Raw genomic sequence first — 16,500 nt, 5'->3', positions numbered from 1 at the left:
CTTAGGCCCTACCACGCAGCCCTCGGCAACCCTGTGGGCCTACTGTGTGCATATACTCTTATCTCCAATCCTATTTCACTCCATCCCCTTCAGGAGCCTGGCAGTATCCCCATTTCACAGATAAGCAAACTGAGACTGGGACCTGTGACCACTCAGGCATGGGATCTAACTCAGGATGCCTCACTTCCCACCACCAAACAGACCTTCCTGCAGCCACTGCCCCAACCCAACCACTCCCAGCCCTCAGGGACAGCCTCTTCCAAAAAACAAAAGTCTTCCCAGAGCTCCTCGAACCTCCGCTCAGTGGACCATCTCTCCTCCGACATTCAGAAAGCAGACTGAGGCCGGGCGCGGTGGCTCAGACCTGTAATCCCAGCACTTTGGGGGGCCGAGGCAGGTGGATCACTTGAGGTCAGAAGTTCGAGACCAGCCTGGTCAATAGGGTGAGACCCGGTCTCTACTAAAAATACAAAAATTTTCTGGGCGTGGTAGCAGGCGCCTGTAATCTCAGCTTTCTCTCCAGCCTAGCCAAACAAGCAAAACTCCGTCTCCAAAAAAAAAAAAAAAGAAAGAAAGCAAACTGAGGCCAGCACACCCGCAGTGCCTCCACCCTCAGACTGGGGCTCCTGGGAATTGAGGCTCTATCTCCCTCAGACAGGGCATTCCCGTTCCCAAAGACTAAGAAGTCCCAGGACTCCCTCCTCCAGCACCTCCATCCACACAGCCAGCCCCCTACCCGACTGCAGGACTCTGCCTGAAGGGGCCAAGCAGGACTCCAGGCCACGCCTCAGCCCCTCCTCTCCCTTCTTCCTGGCACTCCTCCAGGCCTGGCCAGTACCAGGCAGGCTACCCCCGCACCACCGGGCCCTGTCCATGAATCCCACCTCTGTTGGGCACCACAGACCCCCCTTTCTCCTCCCCAAACAAATGGGGTCTTGAGTAAGGCACCAGGACAACCACGCACAAGGCCAGATCTATTCCCTGGACTGGCGCTGCTGCCAGTGGGGTGGGCAGTCAGGCTCGCGGAGCGGTCTGTCCCTTCCACAGCCCCTCCAGGTCCAGTCTCTGGCACTGGGAGCCCGGCACTCTAAGCTCGTCCTGGCAGGGCTGGGACCAGCAGCCCGCCTCCCCCAGGTGACCCAGGAGTGGGCCTGGGTCAGGCGCCCCTAACCACACTCCCCACTTCCTCCTCTCTCCCTTCCCCTGACACAGTGTGGGCGGCAACCTCTGAGCATAGGTCCAAATCCCTGCTCTGCACCCGGGAAGAGAATCTCTCCAGGCCTCTGTTTGGTCGTTTGTAAGTGGGTGTGACACTCCCCATGCTGCAGGGGCTGCTGTGGCCACAGATGGAGTGGGGTACAGGCAGAAATTTCCAGCACAGAAGAGGTGCTCAGTCCAAACCGGTTTTTCTCTCTCCATTCCCTCTTCTGCCCCAGGGGGATAAGAGGTGCGGCTGGCAGAAGTGGGGGTGAGAGGGCACAGGCTGGCAAGGTAGAAAATGACCTGTCCCAGGCACTTAAAATGTTGCCTATTCCAAAATCAAAGTCTCAAATCCCTCTACAGCCAGCAGTGAAGTCTCCTAAGACGAGGCTGGTTAAGGCTCCCAAGACCCCACAGCCAGCCTGGGCAACACAGTGAGACCCCATCTCTACCAAAAAAAAAAAAAAAATTAGCTTGGCATGGTGGTATGTGCCTGTAGTCCCAGCTACTCAGGAGGCTGAGATGAGCCGATCACTTGGATCCAGGAGGTCAAGGCTGCAAGGCTGCAGTGACTGTCTCAAAAAAAAAAAGATCCCACAGCCCATTAATGGCAACACTGGGGAGGAGGCCTCACAGCCAAGCCCGCAAATCAAAGCTCAAAGCCCACTGCCTCCTAGAAGCCAGCCTAGATATTATCCCCATTTTGCAGACAAGTAAACTGAGGTACACAGTAGTTAAGTCATATGCCTGAGATCACACAGCTAGTGAGCATCTGGATTGATTTCTTTTGACAATTCAGGCTGTTACCAAAAGCTGTTTGTTATGGCACAAGCATTCCCTAACAATCTGTGATTTTGACTCTGCATCCAGAGTCAGGTCCAAGTTCTTTAGCCTGAAACGCAAGGCCTCCCCGCAAGGTGGTATATATACAGCAGCAGCAGACAGCACTAGACCTCGAGTCAAATGCCAGGCCTGCCACTCACATCCTGCTGTGTACCCACAGCAACTTACCAGGCCTCCCTGGCCTCACTGTCCTCTTGTGTAAAATGGGAATAACAAGACTAACCTCCCAGGGTGGCTGGTGGGGTTACCTACCCATGCAGTCCCACAATTTTATTGAACATCTACTATGTGCCAGGCCCCACTCAAGGTACTTGAGATAGAGCAGAGAACAAGACAAAAAAAAAAAAAAAAAAAGCTGCCTTCAGGGCGTTGATACTCAATAGCAGTGGGAGGGCAGAGAGTAAGCAAGCAAATAAAACAGCATCAAGTTGTGTTAAGGGTTTTAAGAAACCAGAGGGAGGAGGCCAAGGGCAAAGAACAGGGTGGTCAGGGAGGACTTCCCTGAGGAGGTGACAGTTAACCAGAACAGGAGACAGCCATGCACTGAGCCAGGGGAGCGGCAGTGAGCACGGAAGGAATAGCAAGGCCAAAGGCCAGTGAATCAAATGAGAGCTAGAGCCTGCGGGGAAATGCCTGGCACATAGTAGATGCTCAATAAACTGCAGCTGTGAGCATTATTACTCTAAACCCCACAAACCCCTCGTTCCTTGCCTTCCTCTTCTGGAAACCAGGTTGTGATGCAGCTTGAAGTGCATCCTAGGTCTCTTCCACATTCCTTCATTCATTTAAAATAACTCTGCTTCTATTAATAGTCCTCCCATTTTGCGGGTCAGAAAATTGAGGTTCCCAAGATCCTATAACCTATAAACAACAGCATCAAGACATGAACCTAACTCTAGTGGTCTCAAACCCCATGCTCCTGGCAGCCTTGGGCAGTCTCACCTACAAAGGGCGCTCACTACATTCCCCCTTCCCATCCCAAGACACCTCAGCCTGTCAGAATGTCTCTAGCATGAACCAAGGTCTGAGCCTGCCCTTTGAGGCCCACCAGGACAGCCCTCTCTCCTCTTTCCCAGGTCACCCTGAAATGTTAGCAGCTGCCACCCAGATTATCTCCCAGTGCCAAGCACTGTGCCTTACTTTGTCCCCTGGCTTTGCTCTGGCAAGGTGAAGTAGGGATTCTTATCATCCCCATTGTACAGGTGAAGAAACTGAGGCCCAGAAAGGTGGAGAAACATGCCCAACGGCAGCTGTCAGGAAAGTGGCAGTGCTGGGATCTGAACGCAGGCCTTTGTCACTTGAAAGACAGTCACCTGTCACTTCCCAGGCCTCTCAAATGGCCTTCTTTGGGCATCACCCTCAGTCCCTTGCCTGGCCTGTCCCCCTGGTGATGCCCAAATGGTAGACAGGACAGGCTTCCCCCGACTCGGTTATTCTCAGGGCACCACCAGTCACATGCCTGGCATGCTGTGGCCTAGGCCAGGGCTGGCTGAGCAGCTCAGAGCACCCAAGTCCCACAAAGGAGACCAGTGGCCAGGGGCTCAGGCAACGCCTGGGGTACAGGGCTCGCCTGATGAAAGTGCACACACAGGCCCTGGGGCAGGCTGGAAAGGAGTACCAGACAGGGAGCCTGCCACACCTGGCTCCATCCTGGCTCAGCCACCGGGACACTATGTGTCTGTCAGGAGGCTCTCTGCCTCTCCGGCCCCGTTCCTGTTACCATGAACTCAGGACCATACTCCCACCACTAAGGGTCATGGGGAAAGGTACAATGCCACAGAACTCTAGTGAGATCTGGCTTCCCCGCGCGCGTCAGGAAATCATTTTAAAATGATTTTTGAAAGTAATGATGGTAGGCCGGGTGCGGTGGCTCACACCTGTAATCCCAGCACTTTGGGAGGCCGAGGCGGGCGGATCACAAGGTCAGATCAAAACCATCCTGGCTAACACTGTGAAACTCCATCTCTACTAAAAATACAAAAAATTAGCCGGGCATGGTGGCACGTGCCTGTAGTCCCACTTACTCAGGAGGCTGAAGCAGGAGAATCACTTGAACCTGGGAGACGGAGGTTGCAGTGAGCCAAGATCATGCCACTGCACTCCAGCCTGGGCAACACAGCGAGACTCCATCTCAAAAAACAAAAAACAAAAAAAGGAATAATGGTGGTGGTGGTGGTGGTTCCCAGTTACTGAGAGTCTGTTACATACCAGGAGCCACACAAAGGGTATCACATCCAGGAGCCCAAATAACAGCCACCCTAGGAGGCATGTGCCTCATCTCCATTTCACAGAGGGGGAAACTGAGGCAAGAGGTCCCCCACCGTAAAAACCAGAGCCAGGCTGCAAACCCAGAACCTGCTGTTCTCCTATGCAGCTTCCTGTTGTTAGTATTTGAATGAAATGCTGCTTCAGGAGAACCCCTGGGGACTGGGGGGAGAGAGAGGACTCAACGGGATCAGACAGATAGGCTCAGGGAAGGAGTTAGGCCTGCTGAGTCCGGCACTCAGGGAGGGAGACGCTCCCCAGAATGTGCCTGCTGGGTGACCTTGGGCAAGTCACTTCCCCTGTCTGATTCCTCAAAGGCAGGTACCAATGTGGTCCCCCCAGAGAACGGCGCTGGGTCAACAGGTCCTCAGCAAGCATGACGAATGGGGACAAAGTCACTCGGGGGCAAGAAAGGAGCATGTGCCCAGAGGAGAGACTTATGTGACCAGAGGCCCTGGGGAGCGAGAGGGCTCAAGGAGGCAGAGGTGGGAAGATCGTGGCCATAGAAGTGGGAGGGAAGGGCTGGGTGGAGGCGCTCGGAGCAAGCATGTGCTGGTGCAGCAGGGTCTCCAGTCCCTCCACAGGGCAGGCAAGATAAGCACAGACCCGCCCACTGTGCCTCACTCCCCACCCCTCCACCACCAAGAACCCCCACTTCAGCCTGTGACAGCAGCACCAAGTCCCCTGCAGCAGCCCTTCCCCCACCACACCTCCTCCATCCTCTGGGGTGCACCCACCACCCTGCACAAGCCCCCTCCAGGGCACCCATCACTACCCCTTTCCTGGGGACCTCCAACACCTCGACAGCCACAGCCCCTCCACGTGGGGACCACCGCACCTTGGAGACAGCACCTCCCTATCCTTAGCAACCACCAACACTGTGCGCAGCCAGCCAGCCTCCTTCCTCTGTCTCCTCCTCTCTCCACGGAGACCACAATGCCACAGAGGCGGCTCCCTCGCCACGGCAACCACCGTCACTCAGCGCCGCCTGGACAACAGCTCCCTCCACGTGGCCGCCACCAACACAGCCTCAGCGACAGCCCCAGCCTCTCCTCTCCTCTCCAGGGCAGCCACCAGCCCCAGCCAGGACGGAGCAGCTCCTTCTGCCTGCCTGTCTGCCTGCCTGCGGCCTCCTAGTGCCAGACAGCTCTCCCTATGCCTCCAAAATCCAATGACATAGGATCAGACCCCATATCAATTCCGCTGGCATTTTCCCCTGCTCCCAGCTCACTTCCAGCCCCTCTCTCTACAATGGAAAGACCCCCACCTGAGAGAGACCCCCACCACGTTCTCCCAGGCCTTCCCCTGCAAGCTGGCTGTCCACCCCCAGCAGGTGTACAGATGCCCCCTGCCCTTCTGGGGTGCAGACTAGGCCTGGCTTAGCCTCTCTGCCGGGTGATGGGGCAGGAGCTGGGGTCCCTGAGCCAATAGGGGCTTCCTGCCCACCCTCCCCGGTGGGCCTGTCTTAGCCCCCAACAGGCCTGCCATTCTGGAGGCTGCCTCACAGGCCCTATGGAAGGAAAGCTGGGTGGGAGGGGTGCCCACGGCTGGGGGCAGGGGCTGGGCCCGCAGGAAGGAACACACAGAAGCCTGAGGCTGGGCCACATCACAGGTTTGCAAGGCCGGGTCATGTGAGCTATGCTCACAGACAGCAACACACACACAGGCAAAAGGACCCTGTCCTTACCAGATGTCTGCAGCAGAGGAGGCCCCTCCGGCACTGTCCCCGACCTGGGTCTCAGAAAGGTCCCCCAGGCAGCAGCGGCAGCAGGAGCAATGAGATCTCAGGTCCTGGCCCAGCCCGGGTGGCAGCAGCTCCTCACCCAAGTCCTCTCCTTCTGCAGGGAGGCGAGGGGGAGAGAGGGGAGGGAGGGAAGAGAAGGGGAGGAGAGGGAGGGGGGACAGCAGGAGGGAGGGAGGAGGGAAAAATGCTGAAGTCTTGAAGGGTACACTCACTTCTTTCTTGGGTTTCCCATGGCAACCGAATATACCACAAATGAATATCAGGGTGAGACAGAGAGAGGAGGTAAAGGGAGAGGAAGAATGGAGGGAGATGGAAGAGAGATGGAGAGAGACAGAGATAGAGAGATGGGGGAGACTGGGTGGGGAGAGATGGAGAGATGCAGAGAGAGATGGAGGCAGAGACATGAAGGCACAGAGATGGAGAGATGGTGCAGGGAGAGGAGAAGAGATGGAGGTAGAGACAGAAGGATGATGAGGCAGGAGGGATGGAGGGCTGAGGCTTCCCATCATAACCCATGGGCTCAGGGGTCAGGGGAGAGGTCAGGGGCCACAGGGGCTCTTCAAGCCGCTGGGCAGAAGGAGCACGCACAGATGAGTGAGTTTTCTGGGAACCAGGGGGCCCCTACTCCCACCCCTCCACCTTGTCCCACACTCCCTACTGGGCTCCACAGCCTGGAGGTGCCTCCCAAGTCACATCCCAGACTCACACCCCACTCACAGCCACGGTCACACATGTCACACCCACGTGTGTATGCACACACACTCTCACACTCCCCTGACACCCAGTGCCCCCACACAGCCTTTGCCTCCTCCATGCCCAACCACTCCACTCTCCTGTTGGTCACTCGGATCATCAACACCGCCCAACCCCATCATCAGCCGGGCCCCAGGGAACAAAGACACCCTCGACCTCGGCACACCCTCTCCTCTTCAGAACTCTGCCAGGACTGGCACACACCTTCCCCGATGTGCCCAGCCTGTGCCCAGCCAGGTGTAATGCCTCTGGCCCACCTTCCCACCATATGGGCTCACACACAGCCTAAGAGCACAGTACCTGGCTGACCTCCACCTGCACAGACAGGCGCTCCCAGACAGACGGGCCTCCGAGGAACCTCGCCTCCATCTGCGCAAACACGTGCACACAGACACTCAGCCCTTCCCGAGGAGGCCCCTCTCCCGGTCCGGCCCCGCACCCCACCAGCCCAGATGGTACTCTTGGCCCTCCCCCGCAGGCAGGGGCTCACACCTCAGCCCCCTCGGCATTGCCATTCACAAACATAGACCCACCAAGTGCTGGCAGCCAGCGGCGCCCGACGGAAAATAAACACACACTCGGGCCTCCCTTCCCCCACCCCCTACACTGCCTCAACTCCCTCACCCCTACCCAAAGGCAGAGAGAACTAGCAGGGCCGGCTTTCTCCAGGAAAGGCTCCCAGGCCTAGCTGGGAGCACACAATTGACCCTGAGCGCCTCAGCCAGCAGGGACGGGAAAGCACCCCAGAGGCACACGCTATACCCAAACACACACACACACACACACACCCCAGTCCTCCCGCAGCACACCCAGAGAGAATCCACACAGGAGAACTTCCCAGGAATGCAGAGAAACGCACATCCCAGACCCAGACACCTGCGTGCCTAGAGACCAAGGTTCACTGCACACGGCTGAACCAGAACACAGGGGCGCCCCACACAGACACACTCCCCTACGCGCAGGCCCACGCTGGTGCCAAAATGCATGGGGCCACTGCACAGACGCACGAATCAGGGGCACCATGGACTGCCCCACCCCAGGCTCACCAAACACACCCAGAAAAACGTGCCCAGGGGCACAGGGCCCCCAACATAGACACACGCCAAAACATACATGCCCCAAGCATGCCCACACACAGGGAACCACTCCCGGACACACGTGCCAATGCACATGTGCCAACACACCCCCAGCCAGCCACGCCTGCACGCCACAGCGCTCCCAGGGCAGTTCACGCGGCGCTTCCCCATGCCGTCCACACCCACCTGGCACACACAGCCCCTCACCAGCAACTCTCCGGGTCCCGGCTCCGGTCTCCCCCTGTACCCCTGCCTAGCGCGGCCGGCCCCGCCGCCAGCCCCCGCCCCTGCCGGCCGCTTTCGGATCCCGGGCACCTAGCAGAGCCCAGAGGCTGCGAAATTGGTTGTGAGCGTCAGGGGTTGCGGATGCAAATTCTAAACACAGGCAAGTAAGGCGGAAAGCCCGGTCGGCCGGGCCAGCCGGGCGCAAGTTCCGGAGGCCGGCGGGGCGGGCCGCGGGGAACGGGGAGCCTCGAAGAGCAGCGGACTGCGGAGGACGGTGCAGGGGTGGCGAGCGCGGCGGGGTCGGGGGGCGGGGTGGCGGTGCGGCCCCGGCGGGGCTGCGAGCGAGCGCTCCCGTCCCCACCACGCCAGGTCCGCGGCAGTTCCCGCCCGCCCCCTCCTCCGGCCAAGCCGCCATCGCGCACCTGCCCCGTACGCCCCCAGGACGGACAAGCCCCGCCGCCCGCCAGACCCAGGTCTGCCTCCGCCAAGTGGATGGACCGTATCGAGCCACCGCTACGCGGCTGTGCGTCGCCTCTTCCAGGACGTCTTCTCTGCTCTCCGCCCTCTTCGCCGCTTCTCTGCCCTCACCTCCACCTCCGCCTCTGGCCTCTGCTCACGTGCACAGCCGCAAGCTCAGCTCCACCAGCGCCCTCTCTCCACAGGAAGGGAGACGGAGGGCTTTCGCCCTGTTCAAGGTGCTGGGACAGGCCCGCTCCAGCCCCACTTCATCCGGACCGCACTTCAGGCTGCTAACGTGGCTAGCTTTAGCAACTGTGCAGCCTCGAACCCGTGACCGCACACTCTGCCTCCAATTCCTCATCTGTGCAACAGGAATGATGCAGAGGGGCGTTCTGAGGATTTAATGAGGGACTCCTTAAACAGGCTTAGAGCAGCAGGCAACGAACACGGAAGATGATTAGCCAGTATTATGAGTCAGTATGGGCCCCTGTCTTGCTGCTGTGGCACCGAAGGTTAGGCACTTCTCTGAGCTCAAGCTCCTCCTCTGGAAAATGAGGATGGCTTTGCTGGCTCCGGAGGATTCTGGGAGGAGTCTCAGAGACCCCGAGGAACATGCAGCTGCCATCCAACCAACAAATGTGAGTGAATTATTCTTCCGGAAAGCATTACAATTGCAGGTTCCTGGGCCCCTCGTCCGCTCTCCCAATCAAAATCTCAGTGGACAGGGCCCAAGAATCTGCATTTTAACGAACACCCAGAGACTCTAATGCTCCCTGACAAAAAGGATATTACTCAATTTCTTGGTGCAGCATGGATGGTCCCGTGTGGTTGATCCTCAAACTACACGTCCAGACTCATTTTCTCAAAATCCACTCTGGGCTTCCCCACCTCCGGGACCCTACTCACACGGTCACTCCATCTGGCACGCCCCCACCCAGGGGCAGGCAAGACCTCTTTCACAATCCTCCAGCCAAAATTAAACAAGATAACAGAGAGTGCCTTACTCGATGCCTGGCACATAGCAGGTGCACAACTGAGGGAATTCTGCAGACCCCAGAGCAGAAGTTGGCACAACCTCTCCAGCCCTGCCCGGGAGGCTCACTCCACACCTGGTCACCAGCCTGCAGCAGCAACCCCCTCTCGGTCAGGTCACAGAGGGACAAGAATCACCTGTCAAGCAAGCCCTACTGTGGGCAGACCCCATGCGGGACACTTGTCAGAGGTTCCCATGTCTCACCTCTCCTCCAGGGTCCTGAGCTCTGCCAGGCAGGGGCTCCTCTCTGGGGGTTCCTGCCTGAGCCCCGGGGCCCAGCATTTCTCCCTGGGTGAAACATGCTAATAAGGGTGTGTGTGCATACACCGTCTGAATGCAAAATGCAGCGATCCGTCCTTGGTAGCATGTAGATGAAAGGAATTTGTTTAATAAGTATTTTTTGAGGGCCTACCAGTCTCCGCCTGCGCAGAGCTGACATGCAGTGGGAGAAATAGACAGGAAATAGGCAGATGTAGGAAATCCCCTGGGGGAATGAGAAGGGCCAGGAAGGGAGGGAGGCAGGTAGGTTGACCCCACAGCTTCTGTCTCTCCAAGATTCAGGGACAATTGTAGGGGGAGAGGGATAATAGACAGGCCAAGGAGGGAAACTGAGTCAGGCCTGAGTCTTGGGACTAGGCCCATGGTAGGCTGATCAGGCAGCCCTTGGGATTCAATCCCTACTTCCGCCTGAGAGAGGTGGGGACCAGTGTATACAAACAGTCACGCACACACAGACATGCGAAGACACAGCCTGCCCCTCCTGGCCCCACTGCACACTCCAGCTGTGGGTGGGGGGGTGCGGGCTGGCAGCACCCAGGCTCTTCTCATGCGTCCTTAGGCTCCCCCCAGCAGTTCCCATGCACTTTAGAGGGTGAAAAGCAGAGAGCGAAAAGGGTAGGAAGGAAGCAGACACATGTACACACAGTACAGACCCCCTCCAGGAAGCCAAGAATGAATGGAGGGGGCAGATGGGAAGGGGGAGGAAAATAATGGCATCCCGCATGCCAGGGGATATTATACCCGTGCTCTTCTCTTACCTAACCTTTAGCACGACCTTTAGGACAATCCAGAAGGGTTAAGAATTTGTTTCTGGTTTTTTGGTTGTTTTGTTGTTGTTGTTGTTTTGGCCAGGGACGGTGGCTCACACCTGTAATCCCAGCACTTTGGGAGGCTGAGGAGGGAGGATCACAAGGTCAGGAGTTCGAGACCAGCCTGACCAACATAGTGAAACCTTGTCTCTACTAAAAAAACGAAAATTAGCCGAGTGTGGTGGTGCGTGCCTATAATCCCAGTTACTGGGGAGGTTTTTTTTGAGGCAGAGCCTCACTCTGTCACCCTGGATGGAGTGCAGTGGCACAATCTCAGCTCACTGCAACCTTGGCCTTCTGGGTTCAAGCGATTCTCCTGCCTCAACCTCCTGAGTAGCTGGGATTACAGGCATGCACCATGACGCCCGAATAATTTTTTGTATTTTTAGTAGAGATGGAGTTTCACCATGTTGGCCAAGCTGGTCTCGAACTCTGACCTCAGGTGATCCTTCTGCTTGGCCTCCCAAAGTGCTAGGATTACAGGTGTGAGCCACCACGCCCAGCCAAGAATTGGGTACTTTTGTCCCCACTTCACATTGAGGAAACTGAGCCTCGGGGACAGGAAGTGACTTGCTCAGGTCACACACCGAGGAGGAAAAGAGGTCAGATTTGGAGCCCTGGAGAAAGCCTGGGCCCCTGCCCTTTCCACAGGCAAGATGGTCAGGAAGTGGGGAGTCCAGGGGGCCACAGCTGAGGCTGCAATAGACTCAGGACCTGAGGAAGATACTGACGCTGCGGCAGCCTCCCCACCATCACCCGGGGAAGCCCTCCAAGCGCTGCTGTTCGAGGCACTGTGGGAGGGCCAGGGAGCGAGGGGCTGCCTTTGGGGGTGTCCCATCACTGTGGGAGAGGGGCGCATGAGGAATGGGATGGCGGGATTAAGATGCAGGCACCACCCACAAGGCCCCTCCTTTCCTGTCTCTTCTTGCAGCCAAAGCAAAGGGTGTCCCCCACCCCCGCTTCCCTAGGGCAGGGTCACTGGACCCATTTACAGGTAAGCAAAGCAAGGCCCAGAAAGGGCCTTCAGTGAGAGGGGTATGCCAAGATGTAGAGGCCTCCAGGCCCACCTGGCAAAGGAGTTCGGCCGCAGTGGTACTGATATGAGAGTCTCCCTTCAGGGTTCCAGTCCTGGTTCCATCGCTGTGTGGCCCTGCACTGGTCTGTAACCTCTCTGTTTCTTGTCTTCAAAATGAGGAATAATAATAGCGCCTACCGCAGCTGGCTTTTGTGGGACTAAACGAATGCCGCCCACAAAGAGCTTCAAACTGGGCCTGGCTCTCAGTAGGGGCTCAATAATATTAGCTGATGTCATTATTATTATTGTCACTATAATTATTACTATTTCAATCAGCAGCATCGTGCAGCCAGCACCCTTCCTCTGGCACCCCAGGCATAAGCAAGCCTGCCCAGGTGGCTCTTCAGTCCTCAGGGCTTCTCTGGGGCTTTCCTGGGGACTGTCTGCAGAGCTTGGGGGAAGGAAAAGGGGGCTTAATTATTCCAACCCCCAGACACCATCTCCAGTAATAATGTCAATGCCTCTGCCCCAGGTGGTAATTGAGCCAAGAGAAGGTTAATTTAATCAGGGATTGGACTGGGACGGCAGGAGGCAGAGGATTGGGTTAACCTAGACTCTTAACACAGCTCCTAAAGAGGTCTGACTTGCTAAGAAGGCTCAGGCTTCAAGGCAATCCTACTTCTCGGCCATCCACTCCACATAGCACACGTCACAACACAGGGCGGGTGGGGGCACCAAGAGAGAGGAGCTTGGCCCCCAGGCACTGTGGCGGGAGCAGGTGAGGGTAAGCAGCGACGTGTGCCTCCCAGCCCCACACGCGGTTGTCACACTTTCACAGTCACTCATCACACCCGAAAGGGAAGCTGCCAACGCCCTCTTACCGAGACAGGAGAGGCTGACCCCTGTCACACACAGCCAGGATGCAGATGCGGCAGGGGTGTCACTGGAATCCAGTTCTGGCGCCAAAAACAGGCATCCTACAAGACCTCAGGGAACACTGAGGAACAGGCATGGAGCCCCCAGTGACCGCCCCAGACATGCCCCTCTGGAGAAGGCTTGCTGGGTGTGCCCGTTTCTATCACCTTAACTATTTCTGGAGCTTGTGGGTAGAAGAGCAAAAGAGCACTGACCTGCGAGTCAAGAGCAGCCTCTCCTCGAGCCAGAGACCTCTTGGCCTTGGGCTCATCACCTGGCACCCCACCCCCAATTCCTCATAGCTCCATATCTCTCCATGAAATGAAGGTACCCCTTGAGAAGGGACTGGCTAATCAATTGTGTCTCCCTGCAGCCACTGAAGGGGCGGGGTGGGGGGTGGGAATTCACATTAAATCAACAGACAGCTTATTCCAGAACTCAGTTTACTCATCTGTCAAATACCCACATAATAGCAGCCAACTCACCCACCTCAAAGGACTGTCGTGGAAATCCAAGGAAAGAAAAGAAAGTCCCTTGCAAAGTTAGACTTAAACCAAAACAGGAAAGCAGCTGCTCTGGGCTGAGGGGATAGCAGGTGAGAGGACAGAGCTCACGTGGACTGAGTCCCCACCATATGCCAGGCACCAGCACCTGCCCCCCACAAGGCCCATGGTCTCCTTAACCCCCATTCACCTCTCTAACCCCCCACCCCATGTTACAGAGGAGACACTGAGGATCAGAGAGGCGACGTGAATGCTTAAATCACAAAACACAGAAAGTAGCAAAATGGGATTCGAACCAATGGTTTCAGGCTCCCTGGCTATGGCCATTTTCTACTGTCACATGCACCGACACACTCACATACACACTCATTAAAGCACATGCACCCAGAGGTGGTGGGCTGGCTGGGATGAAGAGGAAAACAGGGACTGGGGGGGTCAGATGGGGGGGCTGTAGCACGTCGGGGCAGGTGAGGTGCACTATTCAGGGGGCAGGACTTAAGAAAAAGGGTCCTATGCCCACTCAGGACGCTGGGAAAGGGGGCCTCTTGCGAGGGACCACACATCCTAAGCCTCCATCCCTCTCCCCTTCCCACCCCTCATACACAGGGGACATAACCACACCCGGCTACACACACTCCCCTAACATCACACTCACACACTCTGGCTGGGGAGAGCGACCCCCGACAAAACTGTCCCGCTGATGTCACCTGCAGCCTGGAGCTTATGTCACACCTGAGGTTCTCACTGACGTCACATACATACTTTTTCCTGATGTCCCCACAATTAACCCTCTTTCTTCCTGCCTAGGGGTTGATGGCTCAGAGGTACCCACCTCCCCACCCACACAGCTGCAGGGCCCCCGGCTCATCAGGACAGCACCTGCCTTTGCACCCCTCTCACGGGACACACATTTGCACACATGTGAATACCCATATGCTTTGCTGATGGCCCAGACGTGACACGTCCCACAAGTGTCCACGGGCCACGAGAAGAGGGGTGTCAGCCGTGCACATACACATACACACACGCACACATTCCCAGTCCCGTCTCGTGATGCAGCTTGCATATTAAAACGCCCCTCAGTAACTGCGCTGGGCAGTCCGTGCCCCACAGCTTCCACCACATTCCTCCAGGTGCTGCCAGCGCCCCCCTCCCTCCAGCTTTCTGCCTCTGACAGCCTGGCCTGCTGACAGCGACAGCCGCAGCCCAAACACACACACACACTCCAGCCCAACACCTATGTCTCAGCAAGGGACCAAGGCAGTGCCCTCCACCCAAAGCTGCTGGGTGGGAGGAGTCCAGGGGGAAGGGGCATAGCACAGAGCCCTGAGCTGCAGAAAGTGCCGAGTACCACGTTCCTCCTCAGCTGAGTGCACGGTCAGCACCACTGTCCCCTCGTCTCCCTCCTTGGGCACACCTGACACACCACGGCCTGGTGGCCTCTGTTTTGGACACAAGTTCCCCAAATGTGCATGCGAACACACACACACACACACACACACACACACACACACACCAGCTTTCTTCCCTCCAAACATTGCGAGGAAATCCTGCCTGGCCACTGACAGTGTGCGTGTGTGCGCTTGTGTGTGTACAGACAGAGAGCAGGGTCCACCCCTTGTCCACACACACACGCACACACCACACACACACAGCACGCACAATCCTCCCCACATGCACACGGCGCCCCACCGGCCAACACACCCACCCGCTCCCCCTCCCCTGACAGCTGCTGGAGCCCACACATGCACACACACACATACGCTGGCACAAGCGCACACACACACACACACACACACACACACACACACACACGGCAATGGCCCCGGCCCTGCCAGAGCTGCAGTCTCTGCGATTTATGCCACCTCCTGGGGCTGCCTCCCTCCTTGTCCCTGGCCAGCACCTCTGCAAGGGTCCCCACCCCCCAATTCTGGTCTTACCAACCCCACCGCGGTCAAGCCCCACCCTGGCCCCCCTTTCCCTAGAAGACATCCACCCTGTCAACCCCTCTTACCAGCTAGAGGATGGATGCCTTGACCCGACAGCACCCCGTGAAAGAGGGGGATTAGGGCCCCGATTCGAAAAGATGAGGGCAGAGAGGTGCAATGTGGCACCGGCTGGCACAGCATCCACCATCGAGCCTCTGCACCACCCCCAGAAACGCTCTCCTCACCGACCGTCCTCGGTGTCCTCCCACCGCCTCCGCCCACCGCCACCACCACCTCCCTCGCGCAGGGTGGTCCCCCGGGGGTCTCACGGGGATCCCCAGACCCAGGAGACACTGGAGGTGGCTCTTCCCGTCTCATCCCCCCTTCCGTGCCCCTCTCCAAGCCCCACCCCCACTGACGGAGGGGGTACCCTCCGGCTCCAGCCCTGACTCCCACCGTCTCCCCGGTCGCGGCGCTCGGATCCGGAGGAATTCACTTACCCCAGCCCCAGCCGGGATCCGGGCCAAGCACCGCCTCCGGGAAGCGGCGGCCGCGGGGCCTGCGCGTGTGAGTGTGAGTGTGTGTGTGAATGTGAGTGTGAGCGCCGGTGTGGGTGTGGGGTGCGTGGCGCGTGGCCGTGGGGTGGCCCGCGTGTGTCTGTGTGTGTGTCTGGGAGCGCGCGTGTGCGCGCAGACGCCGCCGCCCCCTCCTCCCCGCCGCCGCGCCTCTGCCTCTGCCTCGGCGGGGAGGGCGTCCGGGAGGGGCCAAGCGGCGCGCGTCAGGGACCGCGGCAGGCCGTGTCCGTCTGTCCGTCCGCCCGCCCGCGCCCGGCGCCCTCAGCAGGCCTTTCCGCAGCAAGCCCGCTCCCGCCCCCGAGCCGGCCGCACGCTCCACGGACACACGCGCGCTCGCAGACACACGCCCGCGGGGCGGGGGCCGCGCCTGGCGCCGCCGCTGCAGCTGCAGCGCCGGGGGAGGCGGCGGCGGCCCCGCGGAGCCCCGAGCCCCGGCCAGGCGCACCCAGTCCCCGCCCCGGCCCCCTGCGCTGCTCACCCCGCGGGATCCGGGTCCGGGTCCGGGTCCGGCCTCCGCCAGCGCATTCAACAGCTGGGGGCAAACTTGCGGCGTGGCCGCCGGAGGTGCTCCTAGACTCGCCGTCCCCCTGGACTCCGCCTCCGCGGATGGGCCCCTTCTCCGCCTTGTACCTCCATGACCCGCAGCCTGCGCCCTGCTGGTTGGTGCCGCGTTCAACCGCTGGCGACTGGGGAAGTGCGGCTGCTGCGTTCCCATTTTACAGGCCAGACAACTGAGGTTCGGAAGAGGAGTGATTTCCCCCAAGGTTACACAGGGAACCTGCAGACAGTATTAGACTTTACGCTCCCCTACCTTGTGCCAGGGCGCTCACTGCCTTTCCCCACCTCTCCAGGAGTAGGTCCAAGAGATACTGGGCTCA

General features: G+C 58.5%; 1 protein-coding gene across 4 annotated transcripts in view; it reads right to left on the bottom strand.

The window, feature by feature from the left end:
- The window catches only part of ELFN2 (extracellular leucine rich repeat and fibronectin type III domain containing 2), a 76,229-nt gene extending 60,501 nt beyond the window's left edge, over window positions 1–15,728 (bottom strand). Inside the window, exons 1-2 of one of the 4 annotated variants that reach the window (XM_017945298.3) lie at window positions 15,548–15,728; window positions 5,996–6,146 (exon numbers count right to left, since the gene is read on the bottom strand). The gene's annotated coding sequence lies outside the window, so the exon portion shown is untranslated. Of the gene's footprint in view, window positions 1–5,146; window positions 5,565–5,995; window positions 6,147–15,133; window positions 15,342–15,547 lie in introns of those variants that run through there. The other 3 variants (XM_017945297.3, XM_017945301.3, XM_017945300.3) reach the window with 3 other exon arrangements.
- Between the last annotated feature and the right edge of the window lie 772 nt (window positions 15,729–16,500).

The sequence above is a fragment of the Papio anubis genome, chromosome 16 (assembly GCF_008728515.1).
Source record: "Papio anubis isolate 15944 chromosome 16, Panubis1.0, whole genome shotgun sequence".
Classification (NCBI taxonomy): domain Eukaryota; kingdom Metazoa; phylum Chordata; class Mammalia; order Primates; family Cercopithecidae; genus Papio; species Papio anubis.
This window is presented reverse-complemented; position numbering and strand designations above follow the sequence as displayed.